The 16,126-nt window shown below is 39.3% G+C and overlaps 1 protein-coding gene across 4 annotated transcripts in view; it reads left to right on the forward strand.

Annotated features, from left to right (window-relative positions):
- The window catches only part of COLEC10 (collectin subfamily member 10), a 134,445-nt gene that overhangs the window by 42,581 nt on the left and 75,738 nt on the right, over positions 1–16,126 (forward strand). For all 4 annotated transcript variants that reach the window (XM_005897256.2, XM_070382201.1, XM_070382202.1 and 1 more), the window contains one exon: positions 1,519–1,614. The gene's annotated coding sequence lies outside the window, so the exon portion shown is untranslated. The remainder of the gene's footprint in view (positions 1–1,518; positions 1,615–16,126) is intronic.

Below are 16,126 nucleotides of genomic sequence, written 5' to 3' on the forward strand. Positions count from 1 at the left end.
TAACAGGAATTAACAATTGTAAACAATGTAAGTTGAACAATTATAAATTACAATGAACAATTGTAAATTATTTACAGCATTGTTAAAATTAACCATTGTAAACAATTTACAACATTGTAAATCAACTATACTACAATAAAAATAAATTTACAAAAGAGTGAAAAATAGATCTGAATAGGGCAAAAAATTAAAATCACCCCAACATAAAGATGATTTCTATCACTACTGATTTCGAGAATGACTCATCCCAAACCAGATAAGGACCTATACAAACTCAGCACATATCTAGGGGCAGAGTCTTTTTTTTTGTACAGTATATCTCCTTATTAACCAAATATTTTATTTTGTGAATCATCTATGGGGAGGGACCATATCTAACTTATTCATCACACTTTTAGCAGAACCCAGAACAGTGCCTGGCACAGATGAAGCACTTAATAACTAGTAGTTGGGCAAATAAATGCCAGAAAAAAGTTTCTTATTTCTGAACTTGACATTTTATAATGTTATTTAAGCCAGCTTCTTCATTTTCATTTCCTAGGACTGGTGGTGGGAAATTGTCTTCTAGAGAATGGTGGGGCTCTCCTACTTTCATGAGAGGCCAACCCTAGAATTGAAGTCATACCAGCTTGGTTCTTCCAAGGGACTTAACTATATGATGAGGTCCAGGGTACAGGATTTCACTCATACACAGAGCATGTATGTGTGTGCAGAATTGCTCAGTTGTGGCTGACTCTTTGCCACCCTATGGACTGTAGCCCGCCAGGCTCCTCTGTCCATGGGATTCTCTAGCCAAGAATACTGGAGTGGGTTGCCATGCCCTCCTCCAGGGGATCTTCCCCACCCAGCGATCAAACACACATCTCCTCTGTCTCTTGCATTGCAGGCAGATTCTTCACCAGATGAGCCATCAGGGAAGCCCACACAGCATAGTTGACGGGAATAATTACAGACATATAAACAGCATTCGAGGTGATGAGAGGTTTCCATTCCTACTTTTTCCAAAGTGTTTTTTTCCCCTTCAGGTTTATTGAGATTAAATTGACAAACAAAATTGTGTGTATTTAGCAAGTACAATGAGATGATTTGGGACATTGTTACCACAGTCGAATTAATTGACACAATTCATCACCTTCCATAGTTACTATAGTTACCACAATGTACATTAGATCCTCAGTCCACAAAGGGTTCTGAACTCTCAATTGATCATCTCAAACATCTGTTCACAGTATGAACTTCCTTGATTGAGATTTCTTTTGCCTGTGTACATCTAGATTATTATTCTTGGAAATCTTTGAATCTAATTGACACTCATTCCATTAACGCAGTGATCACATTGAACTGTATTGTTTTCCTCTTGAATGACTGTATTAAATATAAATTTTGTTGTCTAGCTGCCTGAAGTTTCAAACCCTGTCTTTTTCATCATGAAATCCACAACATGAATCTTGGCATTTAATAGGTGCTCAATAATTAGAAGCTGAATTTATTCAGGTCAACCGTTCTTTCCTTTTCTAGGCTCTTCTGGACACATCCCTAGACTTCAGAGATACAGCAAGAAAGTTAATTCTCACTCTTTTCTGCTACTGAACAGAGAGCATGAAAATGACCATGGTAAGATTTGGGCTTTAATATGAGACCAACTGGAGCTCACATCACAGTTTTGCCATTAATAGCTTGATAACCTTGAGTTATCAACTTCTTGAGTTATTCAACTTCTCTGAGGTTGCTGAGAGAATGTAACAGGTTTATGTACATAGTAAGTTCACCGACATGAAGAAATACTAGCTTTCCCACTTCTATCACCTCTTTTCCCTTAAGGGTACCAAAAACTGTGCTGTGGTTAAAGTCAAAGGATGGGACCGTGGATTCAAATGGGGGCATTTAAAGACCTTGTAATTTTAGAAAAATTCATGGCATGATGGGAATCAACGTTCTTCCATTAAACTTTCCTTTCCATGAGATGTGGAAACTTAATCCTAGTACTGCTTAATTTTCTGTATTTATTTTTTGGCCACTCCACACGGCACGAGGGATCTTAGCTCCCTAACCAGGATTCGAACCCATGGTCCCTGCAGTGGAAGCTCAGGTCTTAAACCACTGGACCACCGGGGAAGTCCCAATCTTAGTACTATATCAAATGAACAACTGAACACAATACCATAGGAATTTATGTACATTCACTCCCCTCTTTTCTACATAAGCTGGTAAACTTGTTTCAGGAATGTATAAAATTTCAATCAATGGATGTTTGTGTTGAAATGATAGTGTTATACCCTCATTCTCATTCATTCATGAATCTTGTGATCCATCTTTGTGGGCCTTTAGATTAATCATCGATATTTTGTTCTTGAGTTAACCTGTCCACACAATTTAATAAACACACCAGGATTATTTCCCAACCTTATCAGATGCTGCTACATTAGCTTTCTTCAAGTTCTTTTCAGTTTTACATGACCATCTAAGTATTATACATAAAATTATAACATGAAAAATATACATTAAAATTATATAAAATGACACTATATGTAAAATTGAATATGTGCAATTGTAGCAGTCTTACTAATAGCATTAAATTATATCACCCAAATTCTGTTTCTAAAGGCTCAGGAGTCACAGTGTGTGGCATGCATAGCATTGTCCCCCTGTCCCTGTTCACCTTAATTGCCCCTTCCCTCACCATGCTCTCTCTAAAGCCTTTATTCCAGTCATGTAGACAGAACCTTCTTTTTGCTTCACCAAGGCTTTCTTTTTTAATTCTGGAACATGCACTTCCTTCTGTTTATTTCTATTGTGCCCCAACTTCCAATTCCACTCACATTCCCAAGGTCAGTTCCCTCTGCTCACCCTTCAGTTTTCTGCTTGAAACAGCAGCTTCCACAGAGGCCATTCCTGACCCCTCCTGGGGTCGCTCACCCTGCCAGGGCATCCTTGGCACCCTGCCCTTCTAATGGGTAGTGCTTTCCCTATGTCAATGTTAATGCTGATTTAACTTTCTTTTTTTTTTTATTTAATTTTTATTCTATACTGGAGAATAGTTGATTTACAATGTTGTGTTAGTTTCAGCAAATGTTGTGTTTGTATAGCAAAGTAATTCAGTTATACAAATGCATGTGATTTAACTTCCTGACTCTTTCTTTATATTATAAGACCTCAGAGGAAAGGACCTGTGAGTTGTCTGATTTCTTGTTATGTACCTGTTGTCTGTGCATGATCCCTGTGTGCATGCATGTTACATCATTTAATTCGTGTCTGACTCGGCGACCCCATGGACTGTAGCCCCCCAGGCTCCTCTGTCCATGGGATTTCCCAGGCAAGAATACTGGAGTGGGTAGCCATTCCCATCTCCAGGGAACCTTCCCAACCCAGGGAACTATTCCAGGTCTCCTGCATTGCAGGCAGATTCTTTACCAATAAGTGACTTAGCATAGCATAGCATAGCATATCTGTAAAACAAGAGATGGGGTTAGTGGACTTCTAAGAAATCTTCTGCCTCTGGCCCAGGCAATATATATAATATTAAACTATCCAGTGAATGGATTCTACTATTTTCTTCCTGGTAAATTTTGTTTCTTTATGACAACTCCAAGTCATGATGCATGAAACACCAGAAAGAAGAAAGCAGATACCAACCACAAAAATTACATCATTAGTTAGGCTTGATTCTGAAATTAACTATTATTTTGTTTTTGTTTTGGGGGACCTAGCATAGTAGTAGTCTTAAAAGCAGACATTCTCGAAGGAGAAAAAGATGTTCTCAGTTCCTTAATATCTTTTAATATCAAGGTGGAAGATTAAACCATGTGGAGTGAAGTTCAGAATATGATCTAAGGGATATAGTTATCACAAAGGGAAGAGCAAAAGCCCATTCATCCTAGAGCACGTGGGGAGAAAGAAGAAAGTCAACAGGAAGCATGTAGTGAAATACACATGCTGTGGGTCTCTGTTGCCGTCGTTGTTTATTCGCTAAGCCATGTCTGACTCTTTTGTGACCCCATGAACTGTAATCCACCAGGCTCCTCTATCCATGGGATTCTCCAGGCAAGAATACTGGAGTGGGTTGCCATTTTCTACTCCAGGGTATCTTCCCAACCCAGGGATCGAACCCGAGTCTCTCATGTCTCTTATGTCTTCCCAACCCAGGGATAGAACCTGAGTCTCTTATGTATCTGCATTGGCAGGCAGCTTCCTTACCACCAAGTCACCAAGGAAGCCATGCTGTGGGTCTCTGCTTCGTTTAAATCCCTAACAAGAATTTCCATACTGATAAGGGATATATTAGTCATCTTTAGCAGGAAGATGTACGTTCAAAGCTTTGAGCAAAGAAAATTTGATGAAAGGGCTATTTACAGAGAGGTATGGACAGAATTAAAGGAGCCAGTAAGAGATGAAGAAGCACTAAGGATTACCAACAGAGGGGAAGCATCAGAAAGAGGAGCTGGGTTTTGGGATCCACAAGAGGAAGAGTTTTAAGTGTATGCAAGAGAGTCATTCAACAGGAGCTGTGACTATTGATACGAGAGAGCCGGTGTCAGACTCTGGCCCTACAGGGGGAGTGTGGAGGGAACACCTCTACTTCTCTCCCTCCCCACCTCCTGAACGCCAGCTGATGATGCTCAGCGATTTGGCAAATTCAAACCCAGAAACTAGAGGACAAGTGAGACTCTAATCTGGTCTAAAAGGGACAGTGGGGTTTTTTTTTCTTGGATTTTCCCCCAGGAAAAAAATAACAGGGGCAAATGGAGAATAGCTAACACAAAATAATTTCCAGACGCATGGGGTTGTGCTTTGTGTGCCCAGACGTAACCTGCGAAACGTCACAGCTAGTTTGGCACCATGTCAAAGGGGCATGCAAATCTTTGTCAGAGTGGACGTCTATGGAATTTGGCCCCTAACATGGATGGAGCTGGGTCTTAAACCTATTTGTCTTGCTCCCAAGCCCATGCTATTATCTAGTACCAACTATTTTTGGCTCTTGTTGTCAGATCCTCAGCAGAGAATCTGCTGAAACAGCACTTCTTTTTTCCAGTCTGATCTCCAAATGATGGAGTACCATTTCATTCTTGTAGGAAAATCTGAAGGTGTATTTTTTTTAATGGCATTTCCTTCAGTACATCCGTTCAGTAGCAAAACACAATAAGAATGCATTTTCATCATTTTGATGAAATGGATCCAAGACTAAAAGAATACCACCTAATAGCATTTGCTAAGTGCTAATAAGTTTGAAATCTTCCTTTTCCTAAACTATGCCAACTGGGTTCAAATTTTTACCTTGCCTCTTACTTATAATATGACTTTGGCAAACTGTTTGAATTCTTTGTATGTCATTTTCTGTACCTGTGAGATTGAGGTGAAATAAGATAGCTGTTAGGAATCAATATTTTCATGTACCTAAAGTCCTTTGAAGAGTGATTGGTATATATTACAGATTAAAGGGACTTCCCTGGTGGTCTAGTGGTTAAGAATCTGCCTGCCAATGCAGGGGACACAAGTTCAATCCCTGCTCTGGGCAGATCCCACACACTGCAGAGCAACTAAGCCTGTGCACCACAACTGCTGAAGCCCTTGCCCCTAAAGCCTGTGCTCTGCAACAAGAGAAGCCACGGCGACGAGAAACCCATGCGCCTCACTAGAGAGCGGCCCTCACTCTCCACTACCAGGAGAAAAGCCCGTGAGGCAACAAAGACCCAGCACGAGCAAAAATAAATAAACTTTTAAGAAAAAACAACTGTGACTCCCAGCTAAATCCATATTTAGAGAAAAAATGATTAAAACTCAGTAAATGGTATTATTACATCTCTTAACAATAACACCTTGTGCTTTTTATTCAGCAAACTTTTAGTGGACACCCACTCTACAGGGAAGACCTATAAAAAATGGTTTTTGTACTTAACATCAGAACTTGGTAGGAAAAACAGACTAGTTAATATAAGGAATTGCATGACAATTCAGAGAGAGTCATAGAGGTCTGAGTTGCACTGCTGCTGCTGCTACTGCTGCTAAGTCGCTTCAGTCGTGTCCGACTCTGTGCGACCCCATAGACAGCAGCCCACCAGGCTCTCCCATCCCTGGGATTCTCCAGGCAAGAACACCGGAGTGGGTTGCCATTTCCTTCTCCAATGCATGAAAGTGAAAAGTGAAAGTGAAGTCGCTCAGTCGTGTCCGACCCTCAGCGACCCCATGGACTGCAGCCTACCAGTCCATGGGGTCGCTGAGGGTCGGACACGACTAACTACCATTATTGACTGGTGTTGTCACAAATTCAAACTGGCCAGACAATGGTTGAGATGTGAAATAGGCAAGAAGGGAAACCAAACTTTGTGATCAATATGACAGTCATTCCTTATTTGTGATACGTTTGAACTTTTGTTTTTTTAAGGTTTTAACGTTTTAAAAAGTCTTTTCAAGAAATAACCCTGGTTTTACGGAATTTTCACTGGGGCAGCCGCTCAGAGACACAAGCTCAGTTGCTAGCACTACAACTTGCTGGCTCTGTGCTGCTGGACCATCCTCTCTGAGCATCCTCATTTGTAAAATGAACCTAGCATCTACCCTTTTGTGCTGCCCCCATAAAACACCATTAGGATCAAATAAGCTAAATGGATGTGCTAGTAAGAGTGTTAAAAACATGAGACTTTGTGCAAATGTAAAGAGGAAGGTTGTTATCCCATGATATACCCTGAGGTGACACTGTAGTTGTTAAAAACACAGGGCTTGGATTTCATATATTGTTGCCGTTTAGTCACTAAACAGTCTTTAATGTCACTAAAAAGACTTTAGTCTTTTATGCCCCCATGGACTGTAGCCTGCCAAACCCATCCGTCCATGGGATTTCCCAGGCAAGAATACTGGAGTAGGTGGTAATTTCCTTCTCCAGGGGATTTTCTTGGCCCAGCTATCAAACCCACATTTCCCACCTCTCCTGTATTAGCAGGCAGATTCTTTACCACTGAGCCACCAGGGAAGCCTTGGATTTCAGATATACTTGTGTTTGAATCCTGGCTTTGCCACTTACTAGCTGTGCAAACTTGGTTGAGTAATTAATCTTTCTGACCCTCATTTTATGTAGTGGATCATTTTGAGAATTTGTTGAGATTGTGTGTAGAAAATGTTTAGCACATTATTAATATCAAAGCTCAATAAGCTCTTTAAAAAACTATTCTTTATACTGCAGCTTGGGTAGGAAGGCATCATAGTAATCAAATGAAGAAGCAATCTTGCACCTAAAATTTATAACTAAGAGTCATAACAGAAGAGAGAAACTATATTTGTATTTGTCTCCCAGGGTCAGCAAGATGACTTGAGGAAGTTTTGAAATGTTAGAATTCAGACAAGCAATATGGAAAGTCAAAACAATATACCAAATTGTGCCTGTGGCATATGCAGAAGGTAGATAAAGCTTATCACTTCTAATTTAAAAGGGGAGATTTATTAAACTAGATAAGGATCTAGAATTTGTGATAAATTTTGTTTCTGTTTCTTATCCAACCACTTTTATGTTTTTAATAATTTACACCTCTGAAGTTACGTGGACCATGTAACACTTTTATCACCCAGACTTTCAAATGACACAAAGACTTGCAGACACCCAGAAACAATAGCAGGAAGCCAGAGAATTTACCTAAAAATTGAAGGTGAGTCAAATAGGAAAAGTCTTCGTAACCAAGAGCAACCAGACAGCGTCTAATGTGACTTTCCCACATGAAAGACTGTTATAACAAAAAACCCCACCAGTATCCTAAGCCGTAGAGTTTTGCCAAAAACACACATGAAAAAAACATTTCCTGTCTGTGCTGAACTACCAAGTTGCTGTGACATTATGTGTCTGGGTGTGACTTTCATTTTTTTCTTTTTTAAAAAATATAAATTTATTTATTTTAATTGGAGGTTAATTACTTTACAATATTGTATTGGTCTTGCCATACATCAACATGAACACGTGTATACCTGTGGCGGATTCATGTTGATGTATGGGTGTGACTTTCAATATAGATAAACAGTCTTGCTCTTTTTTTTTTCAGAGATAACATTACCAACAGTATATTCCAGACTCAAATTCTGTTTGTTTTCTTATCTGATATTTATTGAAACTTCATATTATTTTCATAATTGGTCTCTATTTTCATATATGCATATGGAAATGCAAATAGAAATTTGAGGGGCATAGAAATCCTAGAGCATTAGGGCTAGAAGAAGACTTAATAGTAACTTGCATGTGTGCTAAGTCACTTCAGTCGTGTCCAACTCTTTGTGACCCTATGGACTGTAGCCCACCAGGTTCCTCTATCCAAATGAAGAGGATTCCAAGGGAAGAGATTCTCTAGGCAAGAATGCTGGAGTGAGTTTCCATGCCCTTCTCCTGGTGATCTTCCCGACCCAGGGTCAAACCTGCATCTCTTACATCTGCTGCCTAGGCAGGCAGGTTCTTTACCACTAGAGCCACCTGGGAAGCCCCATAGTGACTTAGTCAGATGCAAATACTGAACCCAAGAGAGGATGATGATTCTTTGAAAATCTCACACTTAGAAGTGAGACCACCATATCTTCTTTCTATTTCCTTTTACCTTTCCACTATATAATGCTGCCTTTCAAAATAAGTCAACAAAAACAAGTCTTAAGAAAAAAGTTAGAACAAATACCTGTACAGGGGAATTTTTACTATTGTGGATATTGGAAACACTCAAACTAGGGAGATCACATATCCTAGTTTGTCCAGAGTAGTTCAGTCTGCATCTGTTGTCCTGTTGTAATCATCAATAGTCCCCCATTTGCTCTCATAATTGTGTGATTTAGAAGATAATTTCTATGGTCACCTTAATGAAGGCACAAGTTTCTTGTTGAATGTGAAGAGTCACATTTTACTTGCAAAGAAACTGAAGGTACATTCTAACTTGGCCTTCCGTAAGGAAGTATACACAAGCTATTATAAGCGTTTGGGATTGAAAAGAGGCTGGGGGATGGGAAATACTGTGTGCTTGAAAATGAGCAAGGTCACACACAATGGCCATAGTAAAGCTGTGCTCAGTCACTCAGTTGTGTCTGACTCTTTTCGACCCCATGGACTGTAGTCCACCAGGCTCCTCTGTCCATGGAATTTCCCATACAAGAATACTGTAGTGGGTTGCCATTTCCTACTCCAGAGGATCTTTCCAACCTAGGGACGGAACCTGCATCTCCTGCGTCTTTTGCATTGGCAGGTGGATTCTTTACCACTGAGCCACCTGGAAAGCCCAGAGTAGAACTAACCACTACCAGAAAGACCCAAGCATGTACATGTAGCTTTGCAAGATGTCTTCAATGAGAATTTTGGTTCTGTTTTTATTTTTATTTTTTTAACAAACAAACACACATGAAAGAGTAGTAAAGCTATGCTGTGACTGAAAAAACACAGCTGGGACCCAAACACATTGAGACCCAAACTCATGTTTCAGCAAAATGTAACCTGAGGCTTATTACTCTAAATCTCTGGATCTTATCATTTCCATTGTTTATAAAGTAAAATGACTCGATGAGACTATCTTTGTTTTCTTTCTAGCTCCAATTTTAGACTCCCATGGATTTGTTAATTAGCTTTCATGATTTTATCATTTCTCAGGAAAAATTATTACTCATACAGCCACCCCCGCCTCCACCATCACCATCACCAATTTGCCTCAAGCTCTTGATGAAATTTCCTCAGAAATTTCAGAAAATGAGAACCACAAAGAATTTCTCCATCTGGAATTTGCCTTGGGCATTAATACAACTTACCACAACCTAACAACTTAAGGTCATGTTGGTAGGCCAATGTTTCAGATTTCACCTTCCAAGACAGAGAGTGAAAGTTTGATCCCTGGTGAGGGAGCTAAGATTCCACATGCCTCATAGACAAAAAAATAGTATGTAAACAACAGAATTTGTTACTGTAACAAATTCAATAAAGACTTTTAAAATGATATGCATTAAAGAAAAAAAAATAATCTTAAAAACAGCAACAACATAAAACAACGTAAGTTCAGAACAATAGGGGTCCATCTCTCCATCCCAGTGTCCTGGGATGTCATTGCATGTTTCATGTTTTTATCTTTTTAGCTCAGTGGCAAACGAAGGCTCTACCTGTATACAAGGAGTGGATAAAATGTGGCATGACCAATCGGCTCAACTCTGCTTTTTCTCCCCAGTTGGCTTAGAATTTGGCCCAGCAACTCATGATGACAATAGGGAAAACTGAAACAATAGGATTAGATATACTATAACCTCATTTGATGGCATGAATAGACCCAGCTTCATTTTTTCTGAACTCCATTGCTGAGTTTTAATGAGAAGTCCAAAGGTCAATTACTTTTTGACCGCCTGTTTGAAGAGAAAACTGATAGCTGGGAAAGTTGATTGTATCATTCACTCTGCACACACAGCAAATTGGTTTTCTATTTATGGAGAATGTTTTTAATTAGTGTTTGTATCATGCATTAAAACTGGGCAACTATAAATAGTTAACAGCTGTGATATTTTATACCTTAAAATTCAAAACTCCCCCCCACCCCCCACCTCAGTTTGATGAATTCTAACCCATAGCTCTCTGTTTACATGTTTGCTATTTTGGTTCTGTGTAATTCTAGAAATAACTAGTTTCAGACAGTTATGGTTTAGTGAACGCAGGGAATTGCTTTTGCTAAAATTATTGTTGCTTGTTTCTAAAACTCCTACAGAATAAATCTACGGTCTTTGGAAAAGCAAAAGTTATTTCCAATGACACATACTATTTGCTGAAAATTTACGGTAGATTGACTCATGCATCTTTGCATTGTACTTAGATTAAAATACTATAGCTTTGGTTGAGCGGCAGATGTGTCAGTGGCCTCTCTGTGGCTTAACAGTTTGTTTTGATAGGACGTAGAAAGTTTACCTAATTATAGGAGGCTCATTATTGGTTCTGAAGGAGGAAAAAAGTCATCTCAACATTGATTTCTTCTGGAAGTGAATCATGCAGTTGTATAACTTTTAGCACCACTGTCTGTCTCCATCTGTGATCTTCTTTTTTTTCTTTTAGTTAATGTGAAGTTTGTCATTTCAAATAATGTCTGATGTCTGGCTCCAAGCTATTTGTAGATTTATCCTACCCAACATGTGTCACTGATCCTTGTTTAGATTCTGCAGCCTTCATTCTGGCAAACTCTTTTCATTTTAGCCTTGCTTTTGCTTTGTTGATGGCTCTGTACAGATTATAATGGACTCTTTCAGAAACAGTATGATTAATGGTGATTATCATAAGTCCATTGATGTACAGTAAATTGGAATTCTTGACATGAATTTATCATTCAGATTAAATATTAGCCTCGTCTTATTTCAACAGTTGCTTTGCCCATATTTTATATTGGCCAACCCATCCTTTTAATGGTACCACTTAAAGAAACAATAGATAGTTCAAACTATTCACTCAACACATCCAGTCTCTATATTGAAGCTAGAGATGTTGGAATTCTTCTAAACATGAAAGATGCCTTAATTTTCAAACAATTGTAATTTTACAATTAGACTTTCCTGAGTTTTACGTGGTATTGTATCTGTTTTATTGTGGTTTTGCTGTTGTTGTTCAGTCACTAACTTAGATCGGACTCTTTGCAACCTTATGGATTGTAGCACTCCAGGCTCCTTTGTTCTCCTAGTGAAATGAAAGTTACTCCAAGTGAAGAGTACAGCTCTTTGCAACCTCACTCAGTCATGTCCGACTCTTTGCAGCCCATAGACCGCCAGGCTCCTCTGTCCATGGGATTCTCCAGGAAAGAATACTGGAGTGGGTTGCCATTCCCTTCTTCAGGAGATCTTCCTGACTCAGGGATCAAACCTGGGTCTCCTGCATTGCAGGCAGATTCTTTACCACCTGAGCCACTAGGGCATAGGGCTTCCCCGAGTGTGCTCAAATTCATGCCCTTGAGTTGGTGATGCTATCTAGCCATCTCATTCTCTGCCACGCTCTTCTCCTTTATCTGGGGCTTCCCTGGTGGCTCAGATGGTAAAGAATCTGCCTGCAATGCAGGACACCCACGTTCTATCCCTGGATTGGGAAGATCCCCTGGAGAAGGTTATGAATGTTGTTGCTTATTTAGAAATAAATTTTATTTCATTTAGACCTGATATTGAGCTATAGACTGTCTTCCTATGGCCTTATGAGTTAGTCAATGGCTTTACCACATATTGAACCATAGAATTTTCTTCCCCACATTTAGCTTTCATGTGAAGTAACCAGCATGAACTTGCATGTCAAGAATTCAGCAAAGAATGTGATGAGGTCTTGGGAAGAGCATTCCCTTAGGAAACCTTAGCTTAGTTGACTTAGTTCTAAGTAATCTGGCTCTTCTACTTTGGACTCTACTCAAAAATGTGTGTGAGGAGGAATATATACCAACACGTTATTAATGGGTACCTTCTCAAAAGAAACAGTACATCATTATCACAGAGAAGCAACCACTTTCAAATAAAAGAGTACATGGAGCAGTGTACAAGGTAAACATCTTGGGTCCATCTGAGCTTTGGTGAAACTGGTTTACCACTTTGGCTCTAATTCCACATGGGTAATGGATCAGGCAGCTAGAGAAGCATGGACTCTTTTCAACTGTGGAAGTTCAGGGCGTGACTCCAAGCCAGAAGTGTGGCCATGGCCAGCTGTCTCAAGCCTCTGTGTGTACTCAGTAACCAAGAGTATGTTACAACATATACTGTGTCACATCCAGCCATTAGCCTTCCAGATCAAGTTAAGAGAGTCTTTCTTGCACTGATACACCAGCAAGGAAGCTTCATTTAAATTATAGGGATCAGGAAGCACAAAGGTAGAGAGACTAATGCTCAAAGTGAAATTTGGACTTTCACTTTCCAGCTCTTAATAGTGGCCTTTCTACTTTTGTCTTTTTAGAGGACTAATATACATGTACTATTCAGATGCAGGGTTTTCAACACCCCGCCCCCCGCCATCAGCTGGAATGGAGATGTTTCTTCTCTGAAAAATGTGCAAATAAGGATATATATTTACTCTTTTAAACATAACCCCCCCGAGAGGTATTGTTTTATTTCTGAACTAAAGCCCTCCAGTTTTCTACATTTTTCTATAGGAATGTGATTACATAGTATAAAGAAAAACTAAAAACTAATAGGAGAAAACAGATGGCCTTGAAAGTCCAATGTCAAAGGTGTCATGCCAATTACAGTAAAAATCCAATTAATAAAACACAGCTCTCAGCAATAATGCAAATAAGTGGAAAGTCTGAATTATCCTCTTATTTAAAAAGCATGTCGGGAAAACAAGCTTATCTCATAGATGTTAGCAAAATATGATTTTCAAGATAAATTCTAGAGTTGGAACAAATTTAATCTATCTCCATACATAAACCTGTCTACTGTAGAATGAGTCATCATTCCACACGGTAACTCCTAATGCTCTATACTCAATCATCAAAGAAAGAGATAATTTTTAAAAGCATCCTTATTTACTAAGCCACAAGAACAGCATAATCGAATTTTTTAAGTTTGGCTTGTTTTTTTAAATTAGTTTTTTAACAAAGAAATATTCTCAAGTTCAAAGGCTGAGTCTTACTGTACTGTCTCCAGTGCTTAGGCAAGTACATGGCAGAGTCAGTACTCATAAATTCTTGACGAATCAAAGGAATTTTCTTTTAATACCAATTATAGGAGCTGTATAATTGACCCTGAAGAAGAAACAAAAAGCCATCTCAGCACTGGCTGCGTCTGGAAAAGAACCATGCTATAACTTCTAGCACTCCTGTCTGTCTCCATCAATGATCCGAAAATTCAATTATCTAAAAATTCAGTTTCCCCCATTTTTCAGAAATACACTGTCAGTGTGGTTGAATTAGCTTTTGCTTGGAGAGACAAACTGGCTTTCAAGGCTGAAGTTGCAACTCTGAAACTGATTGCCTCTACTCATAGTTCAAATGATGATTACTAGCCGTGAAACCTTGGGCAAGCCACTTAACTTCTAAATACCTGCTTCCTGGTAAGAATAGTGCATATCTACTTGGCTTTTGGGGAGCATCTAGTTCATACATGTAAAGCACTTGTAAAAGTGAATGTTCCCCAGCACTTCGTAAGTCTTAGCTATTTTATTTTGCTGGATTACTAAAAGGAAAGCATTCTATTTCAGATTGCTTGTCACATAATTTCTAAGAATTTCTATGGTAATCAGAACATAACTGATCTTCTTTTTAATATTTTACTGGATGTCAAGGAAAAATAAGAAAGTTTACTTGGCCTGTGAAGTACTGATTTAATTATAAACTCACCATTATCTCTTGAAATCATTTTATGACAGCCTTAAAGTGATATGATTTCTTCAGAAGTTAGTAAAGAGATTTTCTATCCAAGAGAAGCTTATAAATCATCAGATAGAGGATGCAAGAAACAATATAGACACACTGGTGTCTCAGATGATAAAGAATCCACCTGCAATGTGGGAGACCTGGGTTCAGGGTTCAATCCCTGGTTGGGAAGATCCCCTGGAGGAGAGCATGGCAACCCACTCTAGTATTCTTGCCTGGAGAATCCTCATGGACAGAGGAGCCTGGCAGTCTATAGTCCATGGAGTTGCAAAGAGTTGGACATGACTGAGCAACTTAGCATACACATAGTCTGATTAAATGTCTGGATGTCTGTTTTATTCCTCAGGAAAAACATTTTATAATTTTTGATGTGATAATTTATTTTACTCTAATACAACAGCTTATACTTTTTAAGACAATGAAAAAAAATATTGTATAATTCTAAGACTCATGTGAAAAAAATTTTTTTTGGAGATAAAAAGACAATAAATCAGTTCATATCCAGGTCACTAGATACCAAGCAATCCTTTGCCACTATGGAAGCATATCTGAGTGATTCTATCCTGGATTTACTGACTTGTTTATAAAATGGGAAAAACAGGACCAAGTCAGGAGCTTGCTGCTTATGTTGGTCAGGTAGCTGTGATCTTTCCATCACTCTTACAGTGAAAAGGAGTACGTCAAGGCCATATATTGTCACCCTGTTTATTTAACTTATATGCAGAGTACATCATGAGAAATGCTAGACTGAAAGAAACACAAGCTGGAATCAAGATTGCCGGGAGAAATCTCAATAACCTCAGACATGCAGATGACACCACCCTTATGGCAGAAAGTGAAGAGGAACTAAAAAGCCTCTTGATGGAAGTGAAAGTGAAGAGTGAAAAAGTTGGCTTAAAGCTCAACATTCAGAAAACGAATGGCATCCGATCCCATCACTTCATGGGAAATAGATGGGGAAACAGTGGAAACAGTGTCAGACTTTATTTTGGGGGGCTCCAAAATCACTGCAGATGGTGACTGCAGTGATGAAATTAAAAGATGCTTACCCCTTGGAAGGAAGGTTATGACCGACCTAGATAGCATATTCAAAAGCAGAGGCATTACTTTGCCAACAAAGTTTCGTCTACTCAAGGCTATGGTTTTCCCTGTGGTCATGTATGGATGTGAGAGTTGGACTGTGAAGAAAGCTGAGAGCCGAAGAATTGATGCTTTTGAACTATGGTGTTGGAGAAGGCTCTTGAGAGTCCCTTGGACTGCAAGGAGATCCAACCAGTCCATTCTGAAGGAGATCAGCCCTGGGATTTCTTTGGAAGGAATGATGCTAAAGCTGAAACTCCAGTACTTTGGCCACCTCCTGCCAAGAGTTGACTCATTGGAAAAGACTCTGATGCTGGGAGGGATTGGAGACAAGAGGAGAAGGGGACACCAGAGGATGAGATGGCTGGATGGCATCACTGACTCGATGGACGTGAGTCTGAGTGAACTCCGGGAGTTGGTGATGGACAGGGAGGCCTGGCGTGCTGCGATTCATGGGGTCGCAAAGAGTCGTACACGACTGAGTGACTGATCCGATCTGATCTGATATCTAAAATATTCTGAGTCCCACTACCAACAAGAAAAGTTAAAGTATCAATAAACAGTTAGGCTAAAGATGAAACAGAGCAAGAGTGAGAGCTATTTGCTTTTTCAAAATGAATAAATCCTACTTCCATCCTTTTTCCAAAGTTTAAGTGTTTGAGTGAAATACCCATGTCCTTTACAGCTGTAGACTGAAACCCATTTTTCAAGTTAGAGGGATAAGGGCTGCAAATTTT

This window comes from Bos mutus, chromosome 14, assembly GCF_027580195.1.
Source record: "Bos mutus isolate GX-2022 chromosome 14, NWIPB_WYAK_1.1, whole genome shotgun sequence".
NCBI lineage: Eukaryota > Metazoa > Chordata > Mammalia > Artiodactyla > Bovidae > Bos > Bos mutus.